General features: G+C 34.2%; 1 pseudogene across 1 annotated transcript; it reads right to left on the minus strand.

Moving 5' to 3' along the window:
• Positions 1–1,579: 1,579 nt before the first annotated feature.
• LOC143577146 (non-specific lipid transfer protein GPI-anchored 26-like) lies at positions 1,580–2,609 on the minus strand (annotated as a pseudogene). The gene is made up of 2 exons (XR_013143067.1): positions 2,245–2,609; positions 1,580–1,760 (listed from the first exon to the last, which is right to left on the minus strand). The product of XR_013143067.1 is annotated as a non-specific lipid transfer protein GPI-anchored 26-like (transcript).
• Positions 2,610–8,494: the final 5,885 nt, after the last annotated feature.

Here is an 8,494-nt window from a genome sequence, read left to right on the forward strand (position 1 = left end):
ATGTGATTTCATATTTGTGTTGTTTATGAAAAACATATAAAATTGGTTTTAGTTGATTTTTAGAAAGTCAACTTGTAACACCAATGATTTTCAAATACCTTATAAAATTAAAAAAAGAAAAAGAAAGAAAAAAACTAATAATAAATTGAACTAGTACGAAACTATTCGTTAATCGAATTGAGGAAAATTATCATGGAATTACTTTTGCAAATAAAATAGCATCAATATAAAAAGATAAAAGAAAGTGAATATACCTGGGCTATTTTGGTGTTCGAATGGGCCAAGCCAATCTCACATGGGCTGGTGGACACAATTTCGTTAATATATGGATCATCATCATGGATGCATATAGTTTCATATAGAGCATGTTAGGGTTAAGTTTGAAAAATACTTATTGGCTTATTAAAATGTGTTTGGTAATCACAAAAATCTTTATTATTTTAGTTTTTTGAAAGGGTTAAAAACAGTTTTCCAAAAGCCCCAAATCTTGACTTTTCAAAATAACTTTTTGAAAAAACTAATAAGCCAATAAGCATTTTTCAAGCTCAATCCCCAACACGCTCTAATATAGTCTCTTATAAAGTATATATGGTCATATAGTTATGTGATATTTTATTTTTCAAAACATATAAACAGTATATTACAATGCTGAATTTATTAATATGTAACAGAATAAATATAATTAATACTTGATACGACTGAGTCTCGTAAATTAAATTAACGGTAAGGTAACTGGAGGAAATTAGGAAACCGAGTTTGGGTTGCTCTTCTTGTATTGGATTCATGATCATGTAATTATATGTCGTATGATACAAGGAATATAGCCAGATTTGGGTGGTTGGTGGCGGTCTTTGATCCCGAGCTAATAATAAGTTGGAAGATGAATGTTGCGTTTTAATAGGGTATCTTAATTCGGTTATTGTTTTCAAAAATGAAATATACTACGTTTGTTGTATGCCTAATTTTCTCTCTTGAAACGATTTACAACTAATGCAACAAAACGTTCAAGGGCAAATGTATGGTGGTTTTTTATTAAGATATCCTTTAATTTATAGTTGATGTTGGTCATTTATGTGTTAATTAATAATTTTAACCATATTATATGAAGTTGATTTAAGAGCTTTCAAACTCCAGACTAATTAAATAAACGAAAAATATACTAGAGTAAAACTAAACCTAAAAGGCTAAAACAAACATAACTTATTCTGTATGACCACAAGATTTTTTGGGTACCGAATCAACAAAATATGAAAATAGACCAAAACATATGATATGACATTTTTAAAAGAACACGATTTACTATGTTCTAATTATGTATGAGATGTGGAGTTCAAATGTATTATGTTTTCAATAACATATTTTTGTAACAACAATTTAGAAGGTTTGACCAAGTAAACTTACTCTTACTTAAGGTCAACTTAATTTCAACTTGATTCATCAGTGTTTGTTAACTCATAAAATTACATAAAAACAATATATTCATCCAAAACAATACAAATACGAGCGCTAAAAAGAATTTCATACATAGAGCAGGTCGACATGTCTCTCAGCATGTAAGAATTAGAGAGAAAAATGTATAATTTAGAACGCCATAGCGTTCATGGCAACAAGTAGTGAAAATATTATAGGGATGGTTGTGAATCTTATTGAGGTTGCATCGGATGAACCGTTATCTGTTAATGGCACGGTGTTTGTTTCGCGCCCTGGACCCGATGAAGAAGATGGTGGAGTTCCTGAAGGAGAATCGGCTGGAGAAGCAGCTGCCCAATTAGAAAACATAGAACAATGAATAAGTTTTATATATGTTACATTTTTCAGGTCTTGTTTATAATTAGTTAAAATTAAACTTTGACTTTTAAGGTAAAACATGTCACAACTGACCTCAAAGTTTTCTTTCAAGATTCATCATTTTTAAGAAACCAATATGTTGGATATTTCTTAATATTCAAGAATCGATTCGGTTTATGTTTATATCTAATGAGTCAAAAGTTGTTCATGACGTGTTTTTAGTTCATAAACCTTTTTAAATCATTTTATTAAACAGTCATATGTTATTAAATATAATATATTTATTGTTATCTTATATGACATAACGATATTTACAAAAATAATATAAAAGTCCGTGTATACAAGTGTTTAGGTTTAACTTGACTTGTTTTGATCCATTAAAAATCACCTATGTTAACAAGTAATCTAAAAATAATTTGGACATAAAACCACCTAAGTAAATGTTTAGATCATTACCATTGCATTGACTAGTTGGTGGTGTCTGAACATTGCAAGCCTTAGGCAACTCACGAGCCTGAGTCTGGTTAATATTAATCCCCAAAGGTGAGCCACCGCCGTTAAGAACTTGACACAGGCATTGCGGTTGTGACTGGACCACACTAGCAGTTGGCTACAACATGCTATCGACGGTGTTGATGTGTTACCCGAAATGTAGTTTATTCAAGGTGACATACTAATCAACACACTTGTACAACCTGACGATTGAGCCCTTGCACCGTGATACATGGCTGCCATTGTGATCACTAGAATCATCAACATTGTGGTTTTCTTGTATTGCGCCATTTGGGTTCAAGAAGATGGTTCGAGGTTAATGTTGTGGGTTGTTTGGTTGTGTGTGTTGAGGTTTTGTGGTTTAATTTATAGGGGAATATGTGTGACTGAGTTAACTCAGGATGGTGGTGTGTTGGTGACCTACTTGTTCTACTTTTGTGACATTATTAGCTAATAATTATAACATCCACCGAAGATTTGCAAAGGGCTGGCTTGCAACCGACCTTTTGAAGCCTAGTGTTTGAAATGGTATGTGGTTATATGAGGGTCATTACCAAGTTCTTTGTGCAACTAGCGAAGGGAACAAACTAGTTCCTCAACTGAATCAATAAATCATGCCTTGGTTTCGGCATTACCAAATAATATTATACAATATAGAATGCCCATAAAGGTAATCAATTATCTACACAATATACTTGATAAACAGCTAACCTTCAATACTTTTGCATGTGAAGTTGGGTATGCTTGCGGCTTGATCCACCCCAACCGCCTAAAAAAATAAGAAGAATATCATATGAAATAAGAAACATATGATACTGATGTATAACATAATGAACTCACCCAAGTTGAGTTCATGTTCTTTTATCTTCATAACATATAACATAACAAAAACAATTACTTCAAATTTAAAAACACAATTGTGAACTACACCTTAAATCGCTTTAGCTTCTGCGATCACCACCTCGCCTTCAACTGCTTCCCCGACTCATCTTGATTCTTGAGTACTTGGATCCTGGCATCTAGCTGTGAACGCCACCGTTGCATACTCCACCACCCATGAAATCCTCCACCTCCTCCGCCTCCACAATACACTATAAGACAGAAGATATGTGATCCTATAAGCATAATAGATGCATTTGTTAAATAGCAAGCATTATTATTGTTGTAAGATGGTGTTTAAAAATAAATGCAAATTCTATCACAAGGCCTACGCGCATAAATTATCTGAGTATTTAACATAACTATTTTAAGAATAGTAAAACATATATAGACAACTGTTAGTATTTGTTTTAGGGGCATTGAATATAAAACATAGAGAATTCTTAGTATTATGTTGTTTTGTTATTAATTGCTTTTCCATATTGTTTATACCGTTAGGAAAAATGAAAAACTATGTCCAAGTTGTGAATGTATATTCAAGTTGTAAAAAGTTGGTTAATAAACAGAAGTAAACTGAAGTTGTTGCCGTCACCCCAGCCACCTCCAACTATCGCCACTACCAGCCATAAAATATACAGCCAACCAACCCAAACTAAACTAAACTAAACTAAGGTTTTTATTAGAACCATCTTCTGTGTGTGTATATATATATATACTAGTTTTTATCTCCAGTATTACGGGTTGGTTACATTATTCGTTTCTAATATTTATATATTTTCTGGATTTTAATTTTATTTATTATAAGGAAGTTAATAATATACTTAGGATTTGATGTTAAGAGTGGTTTACAAATTTACAAATAAATGAGATGTTATAACCCGGTTTAAAGTTATCTGGGTTTGGTGAGACCCATGACGCTTATTGTTTTTACTATAAAATTGTTTCTTAATTATAAATAATATTTTTTTTAAATCAGATATTAATTTTTAATATATCCCTATTTTATAGGATTTTCATATCAAATATTTAGTGATATTAATTTTTAATTTAATGAGATGTTATAACCCGTTTAAGGGCTAACTGGGTTTGGTGAGACCATACACGTGAATTCGGGTCAAATGCATGAGAAGCCTCCATTTACAAATAAAATACTCTGGTGACTTGAGAGAATGTGAGGAGCAAGAGCAACCAGAGATTTTTTAAAGGTTTCGTTTATATATATTTAAGACATATATCTATAAAATTGAATACAAAAATTCTTAACGTACATTAACGTACGTGACTTCCACAACCTTTGATCTAAAGAAAACCCTAAATCACAAAGACTCCACAACGATCTCCACCTCCACCTATCCACCACTCCGTCAAGCATCTCCATCGCCACAGGTCCACCTATCTTTGGCATCAAACACTGCTCCATCACCATCACCGACGTCGACAACGCCCTCTTCCATTTTGTTCTTAGGTTTGTTTTTTAAGCAATTGATCAATTAAACTTCAAAATTGACCCAAAATAGTTATCAAAGTTCTTAATTTCAATATATATACATATAGGATTAGTATCATTTGAGAACTTTTAAATTATTTAAGAACTTGAAGGAACTCTTGATAACTAACATTTTTTATAAAAAATTTTGTATGTTAATGCTATTTAAGTATAGTTTTATCACTTTTGACATCTATATTGACGACGATTACAATTATGAAAATTAGTTTTTTACGTATATCTATGTTTTTTTTACACATATGTAAATTTTTATCACATAAATTTTACACATGTGTAACTTGTGATTTATATATGTAATCAAATTTTTTTTTATAAATATGATAAAACAAGCCTCAAATAATGTTAATATACAAAAAAAGTTAAAAAAATATTTGGTTTTTAAGAGTTCCTAAAAGTTCTTAACTTTTTTTGAGTTCTCAAATGAAACTAACCCTATATATATATATATATATATATATATATATATATATGCACGGAACCTACATTATTGCATCACTACAACGCGACATATACATAAATATATCCGACCTACGTGACACGTTAACCGACCAGCCCGGGTAAAACCCTAGTTATTATTATGGGTACGTTTGGCAAAACTAGCTGGAAGCTAGAAGCTGGTAGCTGGTAGCTGTTAGTTGTAGCTTTTTAAATATATTTAGGTGTTTGCCAGAGTAGCTGGAGCTTTTTAGATATATTTAGGTATTTGGCTGAGTAGCTGGAGCTTTTAATAAAACTAATTAGGTGTCAGCGCGGTGCGGCGGAGTGCGCGCGCAACCCGAGATCAACCGCATAATCAGTGTCAGTACGTGATTCACTTGATATTAGTGCACAAATAACCTGAATGCAGACGTGTACTTCGTGCAAAGGCAGCAAGCGTGTAATCGTGACGAAAATCAAGAAACAAAGCTAAAATATACAGTAATTTCAAATAGATAGTTTTTTAAACCAACCTCTTTTGATTTGAAACCCTTCCGACCGGACACCGTTTTAATCTGAAACATATTCTGACCTGGCCCCTTTCAACCCAAAACCGTACCGACATGAACCGAATTAAATTAACCCTTTTTTATCGACTCGTTCCGACCCTAATTTGGTATTACACATGACCCGAGCTCGTCTGACTCGACTTGTTGCCAATCATAACCGGTAAAGAAGTATATCAATATCATACTCAAATTAAAGAGAATAAAATGCTCTTTTTTTATGATGTAATGTGTTTAAAAAAATATTAACGTGTGAAAAAGTTATGGACTTTTAAAGAGTCATGGGGGTAGTTAGTTTTGAATAAGGGTAAAATATGTAACTATTATATAAATTAACAAAAGTTGATGAAAGTTCAAGTACCAAAATTGTAAATTCAATTGTAAAAACTTGTAGCTTTTTCTCAAAACACTAGTAGTAGTAGCGTTTAGAAAAAGAGCTTTTTCTCATAATATAAAAGCTTCAAGCCCATTGAACCAAAAAAGGCTTTTTATTAAGTAGGAGTTTTTTCTTACAAGCTTGAAGCCCCTAAAAGCTCCTAAAAGCTTTTTGCCAAACATACCCTATATATAACAAATGGAAAGTTTGGCGCCGCATGGCGATGATTGGTCCATGTGGTGCCATTTGATTGGATCAAACTATTTTTTTTGTTTTTTTATTAAATTTGTTAACTAAACGATTATTCATGTTTACTCGCCGTTGCAATGTTCGGGGCCGATAAAGTTCGGGTTTTACCGACTTTTTGGTTTTAGTTTCGGTACCGTCACAAACGTAATCGAAATCGACCGAAATTGCATAGACTCACCACGTTTTGTTTTAGTTCCAATACCGTAACGAAAGCTGACCGGATGCCGACTATTTTTAAAGTTATAGTATCCTCATGAACGTGATGGAAACCGACAAAATTTGCGTAGACTCACCGTCTCAACGCCCAAAATCAACCATGGTCGGTTTTATCAGCACTCGAGTTTTTTCAACCAACACCATCTCAATTTTTATAATTTTTTTTCTATATTATAACGCACATAACCGAAATCGACCGAATTCGTGTCGATGTACCGCTTCAACGCTTAAGACCGACAACACTTGACTTTTACCACCGTCTGAGTTTTGCCGACCTGTCCCGAAGTGTTGCGCTGGGCAAAACACTAGTATGCAATAAATTTAAAGCTTAGTTGACACTCATTCAAATGGCTTCTGTAACTGCATGTGAATTGATTGTAGTGGCATTTTTGAAACAAAATAATGACCATAGGCCTACTTATTTAATACTTTAAAGCTTATTATATAGAAAAAGTCTTTCAAGGTGGCGGACTTTTGTTACGTTGTATACTTCCTGGCTTTTTCCCAAGGACCTAACCTAGTCAACATTGTTTTAGTCTTCGCTCGTCCACGGTTTTGCCTGGCTATAAATATCAATAACAAGCTAATAATTCACTCACCAACACAACACAACACAACACAACACGACACAACACGTACTAGCACAAGATTCCACAAATAACAGACAATATCTATATATGGCACCCTTATCCGCCGATGCAATCTCACACTTCACCCATCCTGATCACAAACTCAATTACCTCACCACCAATACGAACTTCCTTTGCGATGGCTGCAAGGTCCCTGGAACCGGCTCACGCTTCATTTGCACCATCTGTAGTTTCGACTTACACGAATACTGCGCCAAGTGTCCATCCAGACTCACCTCCTCCACAATTCACTGCCACCCTATGAGTCTAGTGGTTCACAAACCCGACACAAACCTAGCACAATCTAATTGTCAAAATTGTCGTAACCCCATTAAAGGTCTTGCCTATCATTGCAAGGATTGCAACTTTTGGGTTCACCCGCTATGTTCTTCGACTAATAACTCGAGACATAATGATAAGGATCACACGGTCCAGCCTTCAAGCTCGGTTCAAGCTGGTCAACGGATAGGTGAGCAGATTGCAGTAGGATTGACGACAAACTATATTTATGATCAACTTAAAGGAGAACCAAATGAGAATCCAGGTTCAAATGTACCTGTTTCTGGTGAAGCCCCTACCGCTGATCCAGGAGAGGTCCCGACAGCTAGTGTGGATGCGGCCGTTGTGGAGGATGATGGAGGGTTCTTTGGTGCCATCAAGAGTGGCTTTAAATCTATGTTCGAAAGTGTTTCTGAGTCGTAAGGGTACGTCATGGTTTATTGGTTTTGTGTTTTTCTTTAAGGTGCAAGTATGTGTTGTAAAAATGAGTTAAACCCGTCATACATGTGTTTATACAACTTGCTGTCATATAATTAGTAAGAGACTCAATTACTAATTAGTAATTAATTTCTTCTAGTGGACTTATAAATTATAAGTCGTTGTCTTATATAGATAAAAGGAAATTTATAAAATTTAAATTATTAAGAAAAGACTTTCATCCCACGCTCACCATGACGAAATTGATATCTAACTATCTATGTAATTGCCTACCATAAAATCCTACGTGTTGCTCTCATGTCGTTTCCACCCCCTCTAAAACCACTAGATTGTTTGATTTATAAATGAAGGCTTCTCATTGATTAACCAAAATTCGCGGGTCATGGGTCTACCAATGGGGTTTGGATCAGGTCAAATAAAACGGGTTTTGTTTTTTTTTTCTTTTTTCACGTCTCCATGGTCGTCACACTTTCAAAAGCCTAAATCTTCATCCTCCCTGCCTACACCTCTCCCTCTCCCTGCTCCTCCTTCATCATCGTTCTTTCATCAAGATTTGCATCTTCTCCACAAAGGTTGTCAAGAAATCTAGGTTAACAATGCTAAATGTTTGAACCCCTCGAAACCCTAACGACAGCTATTTTAAGGTTTTGATTTGTGA

The sequence above is a fragment of the Bidens hawaiensis genome, unplaced genomic scaffold (genome assembly GCF_021521415.1).
Source record: "Bidens hawaiensis isolate Kalapana, Puna unplaced genomic scaffold, B.hawaiensis_p1.1 tig00028471_1, whole genome shotgun sequence".
Taxonomy (NCBI): Eukaryota; Viridiplantae; Streptophyta; class Magnoliopsida; order Asterales; family Asteraceae; genus Bidens; species Bidens hawaiensis.